A 20,941-nucleotide genomic window follows, 5' to 3' on the forward strand; every position below is an offset into this window, starting at 1 on the left:
TACTTGTTTCAGAAGAGCAGGACAGAGGAGAGAGCACAAGTACTGAGGCAGAGAGTTTAGGGTCCTCATCTCAATTCCTTTCTGTACTTGCCATGTCGTGTTAAGCCACTCTAAACATAAAGGTTATCATTTACACAATGACGCCAATTTTGCCCACTCCACAGAGTTACTGTGAGGGTTCAATAATATAAAATAACTAGTGGAAGCATCTGGTACAGTACCTGACATGTGGAAGTTGTTATTATCAATAATAAGTGAAGAACTGGGCCAGTAGGTGGCATGGTGATTTAGGCGCTGGTTTCTCACATAACTGACTGTGGTTCTAGTCCTGAACCTGGTACCTTGAAAAATCACACTGAGTGCATGTACGTGCATGCCTAAAATCCCAGGAGGAGACTGGAGAAGGGATTGTGACATGGCTCGGCCCCCTGGGGGGGTGATTTCTCACTTTTCTTCTCTCTGTTTCTCTCTCTCTGGCAAGTATACATGCCCTATGGCAAAAACCTAAAAAAAAAAAAAATTACAAGTACACACATGCACACGAAGAACTTCTCAAAAGGAATAATTAGAAGGAAAGGACTTTTTTCCCATTAGAACTTTATAGCTTCTGACCTGTGCGTAGACTGTATCAACGCTGTGGGGCAATGATAATGTAATTGGACCCACATGGAAAAGGCCCTGGATTTGCAGCCTGGGACCTCCCTGAGCCCATCCGGTGCCTGCATCTGTCCATGAGTTTGGCCAGTTGACACTGGGCGAATTGCGGCATAAAGACACTGTTAGAGGTGCCTCTCACTCTCACCTTGAAGAAATAAATCATCTTTAAAAACAGACAGCAAAGCCATGCTCTATTCAGTTGGTTGCTTTGCTGGAAATGATCTGTTTGCTGCCTCAGATCTACTCTCCACTTTTGTGCCCTTTGCTGTGAGTCCTGTGTACTCTGTATTGGGCAGACCTGGGTTCCTTGGCTTCTGAATGGATTCAGACTCTGTGTCACTTTTTTTTTTTTTCTGGGAGAGGTTTATGTCATAGGGCATGTGCGCTCTCCAGAGAGACAGAGAGACAGAAAGTGAGAAATCACCCCCAGAGGGTATGGCCACACCGTAATCCTTTCTCCTCTATTCTCCACTCAGGATCTTGGGCACGCACGCACATGCACCGGGCATGAGTTTAAGACACTGGGTCCGGGACTCGAACTGCAGTCGACTACATGAGAATCCAGCGACACAGCCATTACGCTAACTGCTGGTCCCCAGACTCTGTGTCATTAACAGGTGATCAGAAAAGTGGTTGGTTGGGATATGTATCCACTCAGTTTGCTTCACCAGTTTCTCCTGAGGGGCCACAGCTGTCAAGTCCTAGCCCTTCTGGGACAACTACAGATTTCCTCCTATTTGTCTTCTCATCTAGGCCTAGTATCATCTCTGCTAGTCCCAGGGTCTTCACTGTCCGTATTGGTTTCTTTTAACCTACCCAATCCACAAAGAAACATTTCCCTGAAGTCACCTCAATTACCCTATCTGGATTCCTGACTGATTCAGTTACCAAATAGTCTTCTAGTGTTGATTTATTCCCTTAACGTGAGTTTCAAGCCTCCCTATCCAGGGGAACCAGCAGTTAGCGTAATGGCTCTGTCGCTGGACTCCCACGTAGCTGACCGTGGTTCACGTCCCGGACCCGGTGGCTTAAACTCCACGCTGGATGCATGTGTGTGCGTGCCCAAGATCCCGACAGGAGAATGGAGGAGAAGGGATTGCGGCGTGACCATCCCCCCTAGGGGGTGATTTCTCGCTTTCTGTCTCTATGTCTCTCTCTGTCTGGCGAGCACACACGTCCTATAGCGAAAACCTCTCAAGAAAAATAAATAAATAAAAGCCTCCCTATCCAGGATTTGAGCAGTGGTCAGTCATGTGGCAGTCCAGCACATTAACCACTACACCACCTGCTGGCCCCCATATGTCTGTTTTTTTTTTTTTATTTGAGAGGTTTTTGCTAGAGAGCGCAGGCAGCCGCCAGAAAGACAGAGAGAGACAGAGACAAGAAACAAGAAAGCCCCCCCAGGCGGGATGGCCATGCTGCAATTCCTTCTCCTCCATTCTCCTCTTGGGATCTTGGGCACACACGCATGTGCGCCCGGTGTGAGTTTAAGCCGCCAGGTCTGGGACTTGAACCATGGTCAGCCACATGGGAGTCCAGTGACATAGCCATTACGTTAACTGCTGGTCCCCCCTATATGTCTATTTTGAAAGCATCTTATTAAATCACTCCAGAAATTAAGAAGAAAATCACAATTATCTCAGACATAAATTTGCATTAAGAAAAAATAGAAAAATAGCTAGGAAGGGAGATAAATTCCCATTCAGTCCATTTAAAAAGTGGAGGCCAGCAGATGGCATAGTGGTTTTGTTGCTGGACCCCACACGGCCAACCATGGTTAGAGGCCTGGACCTGGTGGCTTGAAAATCATGCCGGACACATACATGGGTATGCCAAGATCCCAAGAGAAGAATGGAGGAGAAGGGATTGTGGCTGGCCATCCCCCTGGGGGGTGATTTCTCACTTTCCTTCTCAGTGTCTCATGACTCTCTGCCACTCAGAAGAAGCATGCTCAGAGTAACTACTTGAGACAGAGATCTGAGTCATGAGGGAGCGGGAGAGGCCACATCAGGTGCACCCCTGCTGAGCCTCTCTCGTCCTCTGTATTTATTTGGGCAAAGGAGGAAGGAAAGTTAGTTTTTAGAGAAACTTGTTTTTAGAGAATGAGAAAAATAAGGGGATTTCCTGGAATAGCTTGGTATTGGTATCAATTAGGGGTGTATGACTAAATGACGCCCGAGGCTGGACAGAACACCTTGGAATTTGGAAAACACATTTGTTAGATCACACACCTGTCTAATGGCCTCCCATTTTCTTTGCAAGCAGGAAGGCCACATTCCCTGAGTGTGCATTTACTCATTCACGCAGAGTTCTTAGATTCACAGTGTTCTAGAAGCATGCTGTTCCTGTTGTTCTTTAACACGGTCTCTGTCTCTCTGGCAAGTGTGCATGCCCTAAGGCAAAAACCTTTTTTTAAAAAACGAGGCAGTGAATGGGGCTAGTGGGTGGCATGGTGGTTAAGGTGCTGGACTCCCACACGTGACTGACCATGGTTCCAGTTCCGGACCTAGCAGCTGAAAGTCAAAATCCCAGGAAGAGAATGAGGAGAAAGGATTATTGCATGGCCATCCCCTCTGGGAATGATTCCCAGGAGGAGAATGAGGAGAAGGGATTATTGCATGGCCATCCCACCTGGGAATGATTTCTCACTTTTCCTCTCTCTCTCTCTCTGTCTCTCTCCTGCAAGCACACACGTCTTATGGCAAAAACCTTAAAAAAGCCGTGAAATGTTGATGTTAGCTAGAGATTTCAATTCACCAGAAACCACAGATCAAATCACACACACACACACACAAAATTCAATCTTTGGACTAGCAAGGAGACAATAGGTTTGATTTGAACTGTTTTACAAAGTCTCCCAAAACTTGTCCATGTGCTTCTCTACATGTTATATCTTTAAAACCTTTCATATGAAAAGTGCCTTTTGTATGTTATTTTCATGGAATAGTTTCAATTCCATGTATCTGTGTATAAAATAAAATTATTTGTATATTATCAATGATTTCAAGTATTTTCTGGCCAAGTTGGCCACTTTAATTTTTTTTTTTTGAGATGAATCCTGTTTCCCCATGCATTTCTATTACAAATCAAAAATGTCATCCCACAGAAAACAAAAAAGAGGCCTTATGATTTTCTCAAAATCATATGGTAAGGAGATGTTCATTACTGTGGACGTTCCAGAATTATGGCCTCTACCATATTGAGCTCCCTGGAAATTAAGAATATTATGTATTTTTACTATAGGAAGATATCACTTAACACTTCCCCTCATTGTGTTTGTAAATTAAGAAATTCCTACATCTGATTTATTTAAAAGCCATACTTATAAAAAGTCTCACAAAACGTACAGGACAAAATTAAAGACAAGCCATCAACTCTACACACATAGAATGAAGCAATAGTATGAGGCAAAGGAATTTCTCTTTCCATTTGTAGGTTCACTGAAGATCTCAGACAATCGGCAGATTAACAAGAGAAAAGACACACACGTTTCATTTAGCATACAATGGGTCTTATGGGAAATGCATGTTATGAAAAAAACGATATGTGGGTTTTACCTTTTTTGGGCATCAAAATAAACTCGTACTTTAATTCTGTCTTTCCACAGACTTTTGGAGTACTCTTGTATGCACATAGGAACCTTAGAAAATACTAATTCAAAGAGGGGCCAGAGAGTTGAGGCTTAAATACGGCTTCACAGGGGAAAAGGAAATGGTGGGGCGACAGTGGAGGTAGTGCAGGTGGTTTTGGACTGAATCATATTTAGGAGGAAAGAATGGATCCAGTGTTTGGATAATGGGGAGTCAATGGTTCTCTGGACAATAGCTTGTGACAAAATGTGCCCAGGTGTGCTGATCTTTCTTAATCTTTCTACCTGCAAGATAGACTGGGTTAATGAAACCTCAGGGGGAGGCCGAAGGGATTTTCCTCTTTAGCAAGTCCAGTCTCTAGGTGGCTAATGGAATATCAGATTAAAGCCCCTTCCTGCACTTCAGGCAAGAGGCAAGGAATAGGGGAAAGACCAAAAAGAGAAAGAGAACTCAGTTCTGAGTTTTTTTTTATAAAATAATTATTTATTTTAATTTAATTTATTTATTATTTAGAGAGAAGAAAAATGAGGAAGCAAGTTGCCAGGTCCAGGACTCGAACCATAGTCATGTGGGAATCCAGTACCTTAATCACCACACCACCTGCCATGTTTTGTTTTGTTTTTTAATATCTCCCATAAGAGAGAGACTGACCCCCCAGCAGGGTCTTCAGGCTGTGCTCCATTCCCTAACCTTAGCCAGCCGAGGTAATGGTCATGCACATATGTGTTCAGCGTGAGAAAGAGATCTCAGTTCTGAGTTTTTTTTTTTAATTTAATTTATTTATTATTTTAATTTGATGAGAGAAAGACAGAGAGAGAAGAAAAATGAGGAAGCAAGTTGCCAGGTCCAGGACTCGAACCATAGTCATGTGGGAATCCAGTACCTTAATCACCACACCACCTGCCATGTTTTGTTTTGTTTTTTAATATCTCCCATAAGAGAGAGACTGACACCCCAGCAGGGTCTTCAGGCTGTGCTCCATTCCCTAACCTTAGCCAGCCGAGGTAATGGTCATGCACATATGTGTTCAGCGTGCACAGGGAGGGCTTGGGACATGAATGCCAGGCCTTCCCGGGTGGGCCCGGCATCTCAGAGCCTCATGTCTCCGGTGTGTCATGGGCTGGTCTTTAAGGCTGTTTCTTTCATTCAGCATATCGAAGTACCAGTCTCTGGAGTACTATTTTCTTAGTCCCATCACTGGTGAAACAAGAACTTGTATAATAGGATTCCAAAACTTTAAACTTCGAATGTCTCCAGCTGTACTAATGCGTCTCCTTCCATGAGAATTATCTGAACCATTTCCCAGGGATGGACACAGCCTGGGATTTAATCAATAGAAAATGAACTAAAACGAGATTATACTTCAGCTTTGCCTGTCATGTTCACTAGGACGCGGGGTCAGTGGCTTCTCTTCACAGGCTCTTAGCTTACCCACTGGCAAAAAGACCTTAGTCCCATTCCTGCCACGCTCTAAAGGAAAATGAAGAGATGAACTAGAAACTAAAAGCCACTCCGAATCCCTTGGATAAAGGTCCTATAAATATCTATTACTATTGCCATTATTACAGTAAAACATGCTTCAGCCCCAGATACGACTATTTCAACTCCACATGCATAGAAGGAAACAATAGTAAAAGGTGAAGAAATTTCTCTTTCAGTGAGACCAGGAAGGGAAGACCAAAGCTCGCTTTTGCTAAGTAACCTGTGACCTCGGTTCTATTCAGCAGTCGCTTGTGTAATTTTTTTTTATTATTATTTTACTATCCACAATATGCTAGTATATGAAATATATAAAAGACACAGCTTGTACTTTAATATGTATTCAGGGTAAAAAGGAAGACAGGGAAAAAGCAATAATAAGATAAAAATGTATAGCGAGAAATGTTACCGTATAAAGAACAAACAATGTGGATGAATCTCCCAGACATAACAGAGAGAGAAGAGGCCAGATACGAAGGAACACATATGGTGTGATTCCATTTAGATGAAGTTTGAGAACAAGTGCAACTACTCTGTGTTCTCAGAAGTCAGAATAGCGGTCACCTCTTATAGGTGGGTGGATAATGAACTGAAAAGGGACATGGGCTGCTGGAAGTGTTCTAGATCTTCATGTATGTGGTAGTTTCTAGATCAAATGCATAAGTAAAAATTTGTCAATTTGCGCACTTAAGATGTGTGCTCTTGGGGCCAGCAGGTGGTGTGGTGGTTAAGGCGCTGGACTCCCACATGGCCAGCCTTGGTTCAGGTCCCAGACCTGGTGGCTTGCTTCTTCACTTTGTCTTTTTCTCTTTCTTGTCTCTCTCTCTGGTGAGAGCATATACCCTATAGCATATTAAATAATAATAATAATAATAATAATAATAATAATAATAATAATAATATTAATGAGGCCAGTAGGTGGCATAGTGGTTAAGGCACTGGATTCCCACATGGCTTACCATAGTTAAAGTCCTGGACTGGGAGGCTTGCAATTCACATCAGGCACGTGTGCGTGCATGCGTCAAATCCCAAAGGAGAATGGAGGAAGAATTGCAGTGTGGCCATCCTTCTGGGCAGACTGATTTCTCACTTTCTCTGTCTCTCTGGCAAGAGCATGTGCTCAATAGCAAAAAATATCTCTGAAAAAAATTATAATCATAAATCAAATTTAATAAATAATTCTTTAAACAATTTTAAAAGATATGTGCCCTTTCTGTATGTCATACCACATAATAAGTTTATTTAAAAAAAATAAAATGTAGGGACCAGTAGTTCGAGTCCTAGACCCGATAGCTTAAAACTCACACCAGATGCATGTTCGTGTGTGCTCCAAATCCTAAGAAGGAGAAGGAATTGCAGTGTGGCTATCCTTCTGGGTGGGGGAGGGGGTGATTTCTTGATTTCTGTCTCTCTATGTCTTTCTGGTGAGGGCCCTATAGCAAAAATTGCTCTAAAAATAAATGAATGAATAAATAAATAAATAAAATGTATAGGTGCCTTAAATATTATTGAATGTAACTATGTGCAATTACAAGGAGTGAAGGTCAGAATGATGCAGAGGGGCCTGGAGTGGCCCTCAGAGCATATTTTAGAGTATGGTTTCTCTATAACAAGGGACTTGTTTCAGCAGAGAAGGAGATAAGAGAACATTTCCTACAAGGGAATAGCCAGAGGTTCCCAGAGAGTTAAAGATCATGTTTCCAAGTCATTAAAAATGAACTAACTGCAACTACAATGGACGACTCAAAGATGAAAGATGTGGCGAAATGCTCTCAGCAGAACAAATGGTAAAAAGTTTCTGTGACTCAAGCATTTTGGTGACATTAGTTATCTCGAGACAGTTTGAGGTCAGCCTATGTAAAGTCTTCTCACCGTTGGTTCAAGTAGAAACTCAACCACGCCTGCCCACCAACGCCTCTGATGCAGTCAACAAATGGCATCTATGTATTCCAAGTGCATCTGAGAAGCAGCCATGGGCAAATTAGCCACAAGGAAATAGAGGAACAGCACGTCCTCTCCTATTTCTCAGGTTTAGAATTTCTTTAATAAGAAGATATGGACTTCTGGGTTCCCTTGAAATGGGGCCCGTGCAGAGATTCAGGAGCATGTAGTTTGTTGGGGACAGCAGAAGAAAGAAGAAGGAGGACTGTGAGGAGGGAAGGGAAGCAGACTGGGAAAGAGGAGGGGATCCAGAGTGTAGAAGGGAGACCTCTGCTGAGATGTAACCCTTTAGACGAGGACTTCTACGTCAGTATCCCTCACGTCAGTCACCTACTACAAGCTAGATAAAGAGAGCAATCACCTCCTGCAAGGAGGCTGCTGTTGGGCCAGGGCAAATTTTAGAGAAAGAGACGCTGCGTTCACAGTCAATACTCCCAGCAGCTAGTGATGTTGCATGCAGCCTATACAAGAATTTAGGCCGGACAGTGTCTACCACAGTTAACTACCTCAGCACTGAACTCTGACATGGTCAACTGTAGTTCGAGTCCCAGATGTGGCTGCTTTCAGGTTTATTTACTTCTCTCATGAATAAGAGAGATAGAGACAGAAACAGGATACAGCACCTTCAGTAGGATCTTGACACCATGATCCATCCCCAACTTCAGTCAGCCCTGGATCGTGGGCTTGCACATGCCAGGTGAACTCAGGGAGGTTCCTGGATGCCAACCTGGAACCACCCACTCATTAGTCTCGTGGGTTAGTCTCACAGAGCGTCATGTTCTACTCCTAGCCTACTGTCCAACCCTGTACACTCATTTCTTTCTTTCTTTCTTTTTTTTCATTTATGACAGAACTTGTGGGTGTACACAAGAGAGAGACAATGAGAAAGAAGCACCCTCCACAGGGCTCAGTCATGCTGTAATCTTTCCCTGGTCCTCCAGCCCACCAGGATCCTGGGCACACATGCATGCACCCAGTGTGTTTTCGGATCACCCAGGTCAGGGACTCAAACCATGGTTGGCTCATGGCTTCCAGCTTTGCAGTCTGGTAGGCTACCAACTATTCCACAGAGGCTAGTCCCACCCATTTTGAAATGAGCATTTCATGCTGGATGTCAGACCAGCCTGTTATGTGAGTGCAGTCCGCATGCTCTGCACAGTCAGTATCTTAAAACATCATTTGTTTTTCCTGCAAAAGAAATCTCATCTTAATACCGGAGAACACAGATTGGTTTTGGTGATACTTCTTATCTCCTGTGTTAGCAGCAGTAGTAAAACAAAGTAATTATAATTATCACTAGGCTGTGGCCGTGGGCTCAAGTTTGTCTTCAGAAACGAATTTCTTTCAGATCCCGGGAATTGGGAAGAAAGAAACAGAATGAAAGTTTGAGAGGAGGACAGCAAGTATCTTCTCTCAAGCCATAAATCATAGAAATTGAATTAGATCATCTCAAATTGAGGCACAAAAAGCCAGTTATAGATCCATTTCACGACACAGGCTGACATGGGTTTCATTTGTGACTCACTGAGTAACATTACTTATTCTGAGTGCTTCTCTGACAATGTGAGTGCTTACCATGAAGACATGGGAGAAAGGAAAGGGCAGAATCCGACAATTTGCCTAGAAAGCAAACTCCAGGCATAGCACCCACAATTCTGAAGCCAGCTCTCAGTTTATCTGTGAAATTCTGCTTGCTGTATGGCTCAGAATTTCTTTCTTTTCTTTCTTTCTTTTTTCCTTTTTTTTTTTTTTTTGCATTAGGGTGTCTATGTCTAGCAGACAGAGTCAGGGAGAGGGAAAGTGAGAAATCACTTCCATGGAGTGATGGCCACCCTGCAATCCTTTTCTTTCACTCTCTGCTTGGGATTTTTGTGCACACACACACACACACACACACACATGACCAGTGTGATTTTCAAGTCACTGGGTCTAGGATTCAAACTATGGTCAGCAATGTGGGAGTCCAGCACCTTAAATACCATACCATCTGCTGACCCCATGACTCTGAGTTCCTAAGATCCTATTCTCTTTCTAGACACAATCAGTCAGATAAATTTTGGCATGTGTGTGTGCATGCTTAAAATTCTAAAAGGCTAATGGAGTAGAAGCGATTACAGTATGGCTGTGCCCCCAGGGGGGTGATTTCTCACTTTCCCTCTCTTTCTCTCATGGGAGAGCACATACGTCCTATAGCAAACACACACACACACAAGAAAGAAAGAAAGAAAAAGAAAAGAATAGATATGTTTATTAACAGCAGTTAATCTCCCAATTTTGAGATCTATTTGAGTGCTTTTGATTCCTTGAACTCAAATTATAAATATACTGAACTAATTATTGAGGTCAAAACATCATAGCCCAAAGTATGGCTACCTGGAGTGCTGAATACTTTGAAGACCGGAAAGGTCTCAGAAGCAAGATTTGTCTGACCTCTGGCATCTTTCGCTTTCTTCTCCAAAGCATATCATTGAAACTAAAATTCCTCTTCCTGAAGGTGGGTCAAAGAAACTAGAACCCCTCTCCCTCAAAGTGAATCATAGAAATGTCACTCTTCCTTTTCCTTTGAAGACCATTATTCAGAGGGAGGCTGCCCCATTGTAGAGAGCACTATGTTTCCCAAAATGGATTCTACAATGACAAGACCAAACTGAGCAGCCAAAAGTGTGACATCGACACCCCTGGATTCCTTTCTTTATCTGCCAAGTGAAGGGATATAACAGGGACACTTTGTGAGGCCAGCAGGTGGCATGGTGGAAAAGGTGCTGGGCTCTGACATGGTCAACTGTAGTTCGAGTCCCAGATGTGACTGCTTGCTTTCTGACCACCCCCACTAGTCAAATTAAAAATACAATAATAATATAAATAAAATAAATAATTCTTCTTTTAGAGAGAGATTTTTGCTATAGGGCATGTGTGCTCACCAGAGAGAGAAAAAGTGAGAAATCACTCCCTTGGGGGGATGGCCATGCCACAATCCCTTCTTCTCCATTTCTCTCTTGGGATTCTGGGTACACATTCACACATACCCAGTGTGAGTTTTAAGCTGCTAAGTCTGGGACTCAAATCGTGGTCAACTACATGGGAGTCCAGTGATGTAACCCTTATGCCATCTGCTGGTCCCAAATAAATAATTCTAAGATAAATAAACAAACAAGCAAACAAAATAGGAACATCTTGAAGGAGTAACAGAAACACCAAACCCGATAACTCCAGACATGCTGACCACCCAAGCAGAGACAGGCAGACTCACCATATCTAATCTTAGGCTCAGGTGCTAATTTAAGAGACACTGCCCACGTTTAGGCTGAGAAGGATACCTCTCCAAAGCCTCCTAGCCGTCTGTTCACCATATCCACAGCACATTGCTCCTGGCCACTCTGAGAGACCTGTGGACCTCGATATCTGAGGCTGCCTGAGACTCACTACCTCTGTCCTAGCCTCAGTGCCCAAACTCGGACCCTTCATGAGACCTCCGGGAATGGACTGGATCAGCTCCCTTCCTTTGAGGGCAGATGCTTAGGACATCTGGGGACCTACAACTGGCTCTGCCTCCAGAGATAGCTCAGGGTGTTTGGCTAGCATGAATTGTTCTCCTCACTTGACCTGACTGCTTTGCTATGCTAAATTTTATGCTATGTAATAAAGTCTGACATAGTGGAAAGACAAATGCATCCAGGGTCTTTGGGGTTTTATTCTCTCACTTGCAACACCATACCTGGGAACAGGAACAAATGCTACACAGAGGAAGAAAATCTTTGTTGTTGTTGTTGTTTTTGCTATAAGGGTGCATGTGCTTGCAGGAGAGAGACAGAGAGCAGGGAAGGAAGTGAGAAACAACCCCCCATGTTGGGAGGGGATAGCCATGCCAAAGTCTCCTCTCCTCCATCCTCCTGTCAGGATTTTGGGCTTGTATGCACACATGCGAAGTGTGATTTTCAAGCCACCAGGTCCGGGACTTGAACCATGGAGCCGACTATATAGGATTCAGCACCTTAACCTCCAAGCCATCTGCTAGACTGAGGCCAAGAATAATCTTAATAATCAAGCCTTGCTGGGCTCACCCCTCAATCTATTACCATTAGATCATACCATTTCACCCAATCACATTTCTACATCATTGTCCATTTCTCATAGAACATAAGCATAAAAACATCAGTATTTTCTGGGTCTGAATCTTTATTTCTGAAGCCTCTAGTGTCATGTGAAACCTTGATTTAATAAATGTTATGCTTTTCTATGGTTAGCTTATCTTTTGTTATAGGAGTGTGGCTGTGGGCCCTTGTGTTGGGTGAGGAAAAACATCACATTGTTCCGCCCTTGTATAATGAATAAACAACAGTTCTCAAAAAACTCTACACAGGACCAGCTGGTGGCATGGTGATTAAGGTGGCTGGATCCCACATGAATGATTATGCGGCTTGAGTCCTGGACCCAGTGGCTAGAAACATGCTGGGCTTATGTGCTTGTATGCCTCAAACGCTGAGGGGAAAATGGAGAAGGGATTGTAGTGTGACCATCCCCTGGGAGTAGAAGGGTGATTTCTCACTTTCCCTCTCTCTCTAATTCTGTCTCTCTTCAGTAAGTACATGTGTCCTATAGCAAAACCAAAACAAAACCCCAAAACAAAAAACATACAAAACCCAACCCAAAACTCTACATACTAATATTGACAAAGGATCTGAAAAATTGACAAAGGATCTGGTGAGGGCACCGCCAGAATTTGGAAGATGCTACTCCCAGGTATGGTTCTTTGGTATTTGAATATTTTCAGCTGAAGCAATCTGAGGAACAGCAGCTGCAGAAAGGGCTCTCTGACTGCCCCTTTCTCCTTTGAAGGAGGTCTTAAGAACTTCGTGTGAGAGGTGCCCTCCCTATACCCAGAGAAGAGGAACGTCCTTATTTAATTGGAAAAAGAAGGGGAAAAGGAGGGGAAGAAGAAGAGGAAGAGGAGAAGATGAAAAAGAAGAAGAGGAAGAAGAAGAAGAAGAAGAAGAAGAAGAAGAAGAAGAAGAAGAAGAAGAAGAAGAAGAAGAAGAAGAAGAAGAAGAAGAAGAAGAAGAAGAAGAAGAAGAAGAAGAAGAAGAAGAAGAAGAAGAAGAAGAAGAAGAAGAAGAAGAAGAAGAAGAAGAAGAAGAAGAAGAAGAAGAAGAAGAAGAAGAAGAAGAAGAAGAAGAAGAAGAAGAAGAAGAAGAAGAAGAAGAAGAAGAAGAAGAAGAAGAAGAAGAAGAAGAAGAAGTTCTTTTAGAGAGAGATTTTTGCTATAGGGCATGTGTGCTCACCAGAGAGAGAAAAAGTGAGAAATCACTCCCTTGGGGGGATGGCCATGCCACAATCCCTTCTTCTCCATTTCTCTCTTGGGATTCTGGGTACACATTCACACATACCCAGTGTGAGTTTTAAGCTGCTAAGTCTGGGACTCAAATCGTGGTCAACTACATGGGAGTCCAGTGATGTAACCCTTATGCCATCTGCTGGTCCCAAATAAATAATTCTAAGATAAATAAACAAACAAGCAAACAAAATAGGAACATCTTGAAGGAGTAACAGAAACACCAAACCCGATAACTCCAGACATGCTGACCACCCAAGCAGAGACAGGCAGACTCACCATATCTAATCTTAGGCTCAGGTGCTAATTTAAGAGACACTGCCCACGTTTAGGCTGAGAAGGATACCTCTCCAAAGCCTCCTAGCCGTCTGTTCACCATATCCACAGCACATTGCTCCTGGCCACTCTGAGAGACCTGTGGACCTCGATATCTGAGGCTGCCTGAGACTCACTACCTCTGTCCTAGCCTCAGTGCCCAAACTCGGACCCTTCATGAGACCTCCGGGAATGGACTGGATCAGCTCCCTTCCTTTGAGGGCAGATGCTTAGGACATCTGGGGACCTACAACTGGCTCTGCCTCCAGAGATAGCTCAGGGTGTTTGGCTAGCATGAATTGTTCTCCTCACTTGACCTGACTGCTTTGCTATGCTAAATTTTATGCTATGTAATAAAGTCTGACATAGTGGAAAGACAAATGCATCCAGGGTCTTTGGGGTTTTATTCTCTCACTTGCAACACCATACCTGGGAACAGGAACAAATGCTACACAGAGGAAGAAAATCTTTGTTGTTGTTGTTGTTTTTGCTATAAGGGTGCATGTGCTTGCAGGAGAGAGACAGAGAGCAGGGAAGGAAGTGAGAAACAACCCCCCATGTTGGGAGGGGATAGCCATGCCAAAGTCTCCTCTCCTCCATCCTCCTGTCAGGATTTTGGGCTTGTATGCACACATGCGAAGTGTGATTTTCAAGCCACCAGGTCCGGGACTTGAACCATGGAGCCGACTATATAGGATTCAGCACCTTAACCTCCAAGCCATCTGCTAGACTGAGGCCAAGAATAATCTTAATAATCAAGCCTTGCTGGGCTCACCCCTCAATCTATTACCATTAGATCATACCATTTCACCCAATCACATTTCTACATCATTGTCCATTTCTCATAGAACATAAGCATAAAAACATCAGTATTTTCTGGGTCTGAATCTTTATTTCTGAAGCCTCTAGTGTCATGTGAAACCTTGATTTAATAAATGTTATGCTTTTCTATGGTTAGCTTATCTTTTGTTATAGGAGTGTGGCTGTGGGCCCTTGTGTTGGGTGAGGAAAAACATCACATTGTTCCGCCCTTGTATAATGAATAAACAACAGTTCTCAAAAAACTCTACACAGGACCAGCTGGTGGCATGGTGATTAAGGTGGCTGGATCCCACATGAATGATTATGCGGCTTGAGTCCTGGACCCAGTGGCTAGAAACATGCTGGGCTTATGTGCTTGTATGCCTCAAACGCTGAGGGGAAAATGGAGAAGGGATTGTAGTGTGACCATCCCCTGGGAGTAGAAGGGTGATTTCTCACTTTCCCTCTCTCTCTAATTCTGTCTCTCTTCAGTAAGTACATGTGTCCTATAGCAAAACCAAAACAAAACCCCAAAACAAAAAACATACAAAACCCAACCCAAAACTCTACATACTAATATTGACAAAGGATCTGGTGATGGCACTGCCAGAATTTGGAAGATGCTACTCCCAGGTATGGTTCTTTGGTATTTGAATATTTTCAGCTGAAGCAATCTGAGGAACAGCAGCTGCAGAAAGGGCTCTCTGACTGCCCCTTTCTCCTTTGAAGGAGGTCTTAAGAACTTCGTGTGAGAGGTGCCCTCCCTATACCCAGAGAAGAGGAACGTCCTTATTTAATTGGAAAAAGAAGTGGAAAAGGAGGGGAAGAAGAAGAGGAAGAGGAGAAGATGAAAAAGAAGAAGAGGAAGAAGAAGAAGAAGAAGAAGAAGAAGAAGAAGAAGAAGAAGAAGAAGAAGAAGAAGAAGAAGAAGAAGAAGAAGAAGAAGGAGAAGAAGAAGAAGAGAACCAAGAGGGTCTTAGCTCAGTTCATTGAGATTCTTTGCAGTCTGGCATTTTACATTTTGGCTCAGAGCAAGGCCTTGGTCAAGATGGAGGAGTGGGAAGTTCTGAGGGGGATCTGCTTGAATAGCGCTTGCTAAGTTTCCCCCAGTTTACTACTCTTAGTTCATACCCTTTTATTCTATTCTATTCCCCATGATTTTCCACTCATCATCAAACCTAGAATAAAAATACATAGGCTTAACCATTTCTTTGGGTCTTAATTTCCCATGTCATGTAAAACTTGTTAAATAAACTGGTATCACTTTCTCTTGTTAATCTGTCTCTTGTTGATCTAATTTACTGAGCCCCAACTGGAGAACCTACGATGGATGAGAAAAAGATTTTGTTTCCTTCCCTGAGGCACAGAGTGAAATTCAGGTAATTATGCTCTCTCTCTCTCTTTTTTGAGAAAAGCACAAAGTGCCACGTAAGCGCTCAGTCCAGGAAGGAAAAGGGTTTATAATCCACTTTGTTCCTAAGATGCTTTGACAATAAGCAGAACTTCTGTTCTGGAAGCATCCGTTAAATTTGCCAACTACTTGGCAAATTTTCAAGTTCTAGAAGGGGCGGATTTGAGCTGGTGAAAATGTTGATAACCAAAATAAAACCAGATCTAAAGAAGAGAGCAGGTAATGAATGGAGAGCAGGATCCGGGTGTTGTCTGTTTTATTGAAACCTGCCTGGACACTTTTACATGCAATATATTTTTTCATACAACTTCCCAAATAAACAGTTAAAGTGGTTTTAGGTGATTAAAGCAATACAGAAGATTAGTTTTGTTATGTATAATCACCTTTGCTGCTTCTTTATTGATGAAAAGAGCTTTTCTCAGTGGGTTGTGTTATCTATTTTAGATATTGCCTGATCTTGTTCTTTAAATGTAAATCAGTTTTTTAATCTTTTTTTATGTAAATTTGATAGCCCATACCAGCAATTATTCTGCTTTGTTGCAGATCTCTCTTTAGAACTGTCTCTGTTTTATGTTTAATTGTCCTAATTGTCCAAATTTGAATAAACCTGGAGAACAGCAATGGAGAGCATTACTTGTTTTTAAATTTACAGAAATCTTTAAGCACTCCTTCCTGAACTTCTCTTTAATTCTTTACACTCTTAATTATGATCGGGGAGATTGGAAAACCTTGTTATTGTCCCTGGAGCCGCTACTCCAAATTATGGGTTTGTTTATCCTGTTTTACTACTTTATATCAGACTTCTTATGAACATGATAAAAAGCTCATCAGAGAAAATTAGCTAAGTTCGCGTTAAAAAAAAGTTATTTATTTATTTTGAGAGAGATTTTTGCTATAGGGCGTGTTGCCGGAGAGACACAGAGAGGCAGAAAGCAAAAAATTACCAGGTTGGGTGGGGGAATGGCCATGTTGCAATCCCTTCTCCTCCATTTACTCTGAATTTTAGGCATGCACATGCCCGGCAAGTTTTAAGCCACTGAGTCTGGTACTCAAAACGTGGTTGACTACGTGAATACAATGACGGAAACTTGGCGTCTACTGGACCCTTTCTTTTAGTTTTTCTTTTCTTTTTTTTTTTTTTTTTTTTTTTGAGAGAGATTTGTCACTGTAGGGCGCGTGCGTTTGCCAGACAGACAGAGAGAGACATAGAGACAGAAAGCGAGAAATCACCCCCCAGGGGGGATGGTCACGCCGCAATCCCTTCTCCTCCATTCTCCTCTCGGGATCTTGGGCACGCACGCACACGCGCCCGGCGTGAGTTTTAAGCCACCGGGTCCGGGACACGAACCGCGGTCGACTACGTGGGAATCCAGCGACATAGCCATTACGCTAACTGCTGGCTCCCTTTTCTTTTTTTTTTTAAGTTCACGTTTTAATCAGTGCAAGATTTTAGCAAGGAGGTATTTAGGTGAAGAGAGGCCAGAGCCAACAACTACAGTCCAGGAGAAGGAATTCACATATTTTATCCCTCTGTCCCTTCCTCCCTCGGTTCCTCCATTCACCACCCATCTAGCCACCTGTTCATCAGTTTCTGAGGTCTTGAACTGGATGACAAGTCGATTCAATGAGATTATGTTCTGATTTAATAATTTTTAGAAAACGAGTAGATTAGATTCTAGGTCAAAATGGACTGTCTACATTTTAAAGTTAATTTAGCTTCTAATTTAATTGAAAAAAGAAAAACAAAAGAAAACCAACAGAGTCTTATCTCAGTTGTTGAGGTTCTTTGCAGTTTGGGGGTTTTATGCTTTGGTTCAAATGCAGGCTTTGGTCAAGAACAGGGCATGTGAATTAGCAGTTGAGAATGAGTTTTATCTGTATCTGGTACATACATGTTCAATACACCTATGTCTAGTAAAATATCTTTAACCAGGACATTTTTTCCCCCATCACCATGCTGAGAAGTCACTTTTAATTTATTCACATGTTCACTCAGCAGCCAGAGGCTCTTGGAATGAACAAGGATGTATATTAATTTCTGGTCAATCTGCCATGTGCTCAAGTATTGAGAGAGAAATCTTTTTATAATATAGGAAGTCACATATAGATAAATATTATAGATAACTAACTTGACTGAGTTATGTGGCCAGATTCGCTCAGGATGCCTAAATAGGCAGAGCCTTGGGATAACCTTGGACAAGTCACTAAAACCCTCTGAGGTTCATTTCTCTTCCTGTGAGGTCAGGGATAGGAATAATTCTCAGGGGTACAATATAAGGAGAATAGACAAGCGTCAGTGTTTTAAAGAATCTCCATTATCATACACAAGGTCAGATCAAATGAAAATGAAATATTCTCTCCAAGCAACTCTGAGTTTCATCAAGTGAATTCTAATCATGCTTTGTATTCACAGACAGGAAATATCCATTCAGAAGGAATGAATAATAGATAACTACTTTCTTTGCTTTACACCTAGTTATAATTCTACAACTAACATAATATTAAATGAGTTCCCTTCCTCTCAGTGATGTTTCATATTCTGGTTACATACTGTAACCGCAAAACTCAACCGTGTGAAAAATCAAACAGCTAGGAAAAATGTATCTTTAATTTTCCCACCAATTTACCTCCCCCTGCCCTCTTGCTCCCTATTATCTGCCCAGTTCTAAGACAAATGGTATATTCTAAATGCTTCTACGTTCATACAGATGATGGACCCCGGCCAGTCTCTCAGCTCCAGCTTTTATGTGCTAGGCTTTAAAACTAAGGCTTACCTCCCCAGCTTTGGGTTAAATATCTCTTATTTGAATCATACCTCAAATAAATTTAACAAAATTGTTTTTGAAGTTGCATATAGTGTTCATTTGGGGTACTTGATAGCCCATGAGTAGTAATTTATATTTAGTAACAAGCAGTAATAAAAACAGCCTGGACCATAAGAACTGAAAATGATGTTGTTGTACAGGGTACACAACTAGTCAGAGAAAAGGGAGTCAGGGTCAAAAAATGACATCATTTTGACCTGCAAGAAACCATAAACGTAACTTTATTAACTGTTTATAGAAGAAGTGCAGGAACAGTGGTTCTGAGAGACCGAGTGACGTGTTCAAGGTCACACAGCCGGTTACTCCAGAGTTGGCCTTAAACCTCACAGTTTTTGGCATCTGGTCCAGCACACCCTCCATCACAACATGCAGCCTCTTAGTTTGTTGGTTTTGGGTCAGAAATATAATTAACACAGGGCAGGAAGCCTAGATTTTGAAGAAGTTGGAGGTAATTTAACGAGAACCAAGCATTTGTGAAAGTCCTAGGCAGTTGACCTGTTCTGTGATATATTCATGGTGTTCAACTGAAATCAGAATTTGGAAGGTGTCTCTCTTTCCTCTTTGACCTCCTGGTCCTCTTCCTAACTGGGTGATTTAAGAACCTATAGAGAGGGCACATAGTCTAGCAGAGTGAGAAAAGTAACACCGTCGTAAATAACAATACACAAAAAATGTACATGGAAGTTAAAGATAAATTCAGAAGAAAGTAATATAGTAATAAAAATGAAATTTGGGTCTGTTCCAGTAATACAACAACTAAACCCTGTTCAGAGGAAGCCAGATCCCACAAGATCAACCAGGTTTTAGGTCCCAGCCCCAGTGGCTCAAAAAACACACCAAGTATGTGTGTTCAGGATCCTGACAGAATAGAGAATCAGAGGAAAAAGAATTGGGGTGTGACCAGACCTAGTTAGGAGTGTGCACTTTCTCTCAGACACACACACACACACACACTCCCCAACATTTTGATGTGAAGTGATGAAGCAGTGAAGGAGAACACCGCTTCTAGAAATTTAGCTATGATAAAAAAAAGAAAAGTAGTATTTGGTGTCAAATGATTATATAAAATTATGGCAGTACGAAAACCAAGATGGTACAAATTCAAGAGTCAGTGTTTAAGACTGTAATGCAGACCCATTGGCAAAGGAAGCAGTAGAGGCCTAAGAAAATGTAAATTAGGTCAGCACACATAGATCTTATTTAAATATACACATATGTAAGATAAGCATTTACACGTATATGTACCCATATGTGTAGATGAACTTCAAAAAGTTCACAGAAAAATGGGATAAAGTATGGTTTATTTTGGTGCAAACATTTTGAAATTCATGTATAGTGTTTTGATAATGCATTGTTTTTTTTTTGGAGAAATTTTTTTGCTATAGGGTGCGTGTGCTCACCAGAAAGACAAAGACAGAGAGACAGGAAGTGAGAAATCACCCCCCAGGGGGGATGGCAATGCCACAATCCTTTCTCCTCCTTTTTCATCTTGGGATCTTGGGCACACACGCACATGCACCCAGCGTGAGTTTAAGCCACCAGGTCCAGGACTTCAACCGTGGTTGACTACATGGGAATCCAGCGACATAGCCATTACACTAACTGCTGGTCCCCATAATACAATTTTCTCATGAACTTTTTATTTAGAGTTATTCATTCAGTTATTCACTCAGGGAGTATGTGCGTGAGAGAGTGACAGAGAGAGAGAGAGAGAGAGAGAGAGAGAGAGAGAGAGAGAGAAAGTGCACCACCCTTCTAACTAGGTCTGGTCACACCACAATTCTTTTTCCTCTAATTCTCTGTCAGGACCCTGGACATACATGCTTGGCATGTTATTTGATTTCTTCTTCCTCTTCATTATCCCTTTCCCCTTCTTCCCTATCTTCTTCCCCTTTTTCTTCTCCTCCTCCTTCTTCTTCCTCCTTTTAAATTTTGACCAGAGAGACAGAGAGAAAGGGAAAGTGAGAAAGCAAGCTGCCATGTTCAGGGACTTGAACTGCAGTCATTCATGTAGGATTCCAGCTTCGTAACCACTCTGCCACATGCTGGCCCCTTCCAGAACTTTTTGAAGTCCTATTGTAGATGTACATGTGTTTGGTTCCCATTCCACAGTGTGAGGTTCTTAGTCAGCTCTATAACATCTGTTGGTAAAGAACATCTCCAGGAATTGTTTAAGATACCAAGTGAATCTCATTAACCATTGCAGTCAAAATGCCGAGAGAGTGGGCTAAGCCAGAGGCAGCTCCCATAGGATGGCTCATTCCTTCCTGGCTCATCACCCCCTTCTTCATCCCTACCTACTAATAACTAATGTCCTCTCACAAAGACTCTCCTGTCTGGATAGACACTCTCGGAGAAACTTACAAGATTCTGTGATACCAGTTACTGTCTGTATAGTATTTTCTGACATCTCTCTCTAGTTCTGACTTTGTGGGGTAAGGGACCATGGTGTGTATGCTGTATGGACCTGCTGACTCAGTCTTTCAGAGGCTCACCTCATTTAAGCCACCATGGGAAAGTCAGGGAACTGGATGTTTTTTTTTTTTTTTTTTTTTTTTTTTGGGGGTTTTTCACTTTAGGGCGCATGCGCTCC

Source organism: Tupaia chinensis, unplaced genomic scaffold (assembly GCF_000334495.1).
Source record: "Tupaia chinensis unplaced genomic scaffold, TupChi_1.0 Scaffold000076_1, whole genome shotgun sequence".
Taxonomy (NCBI): Eukaryota; Metazoa; Chordata; class Mammalia; order Scandentia; family Tupaiidae; genus Tupaia; species Tupaia belangeri.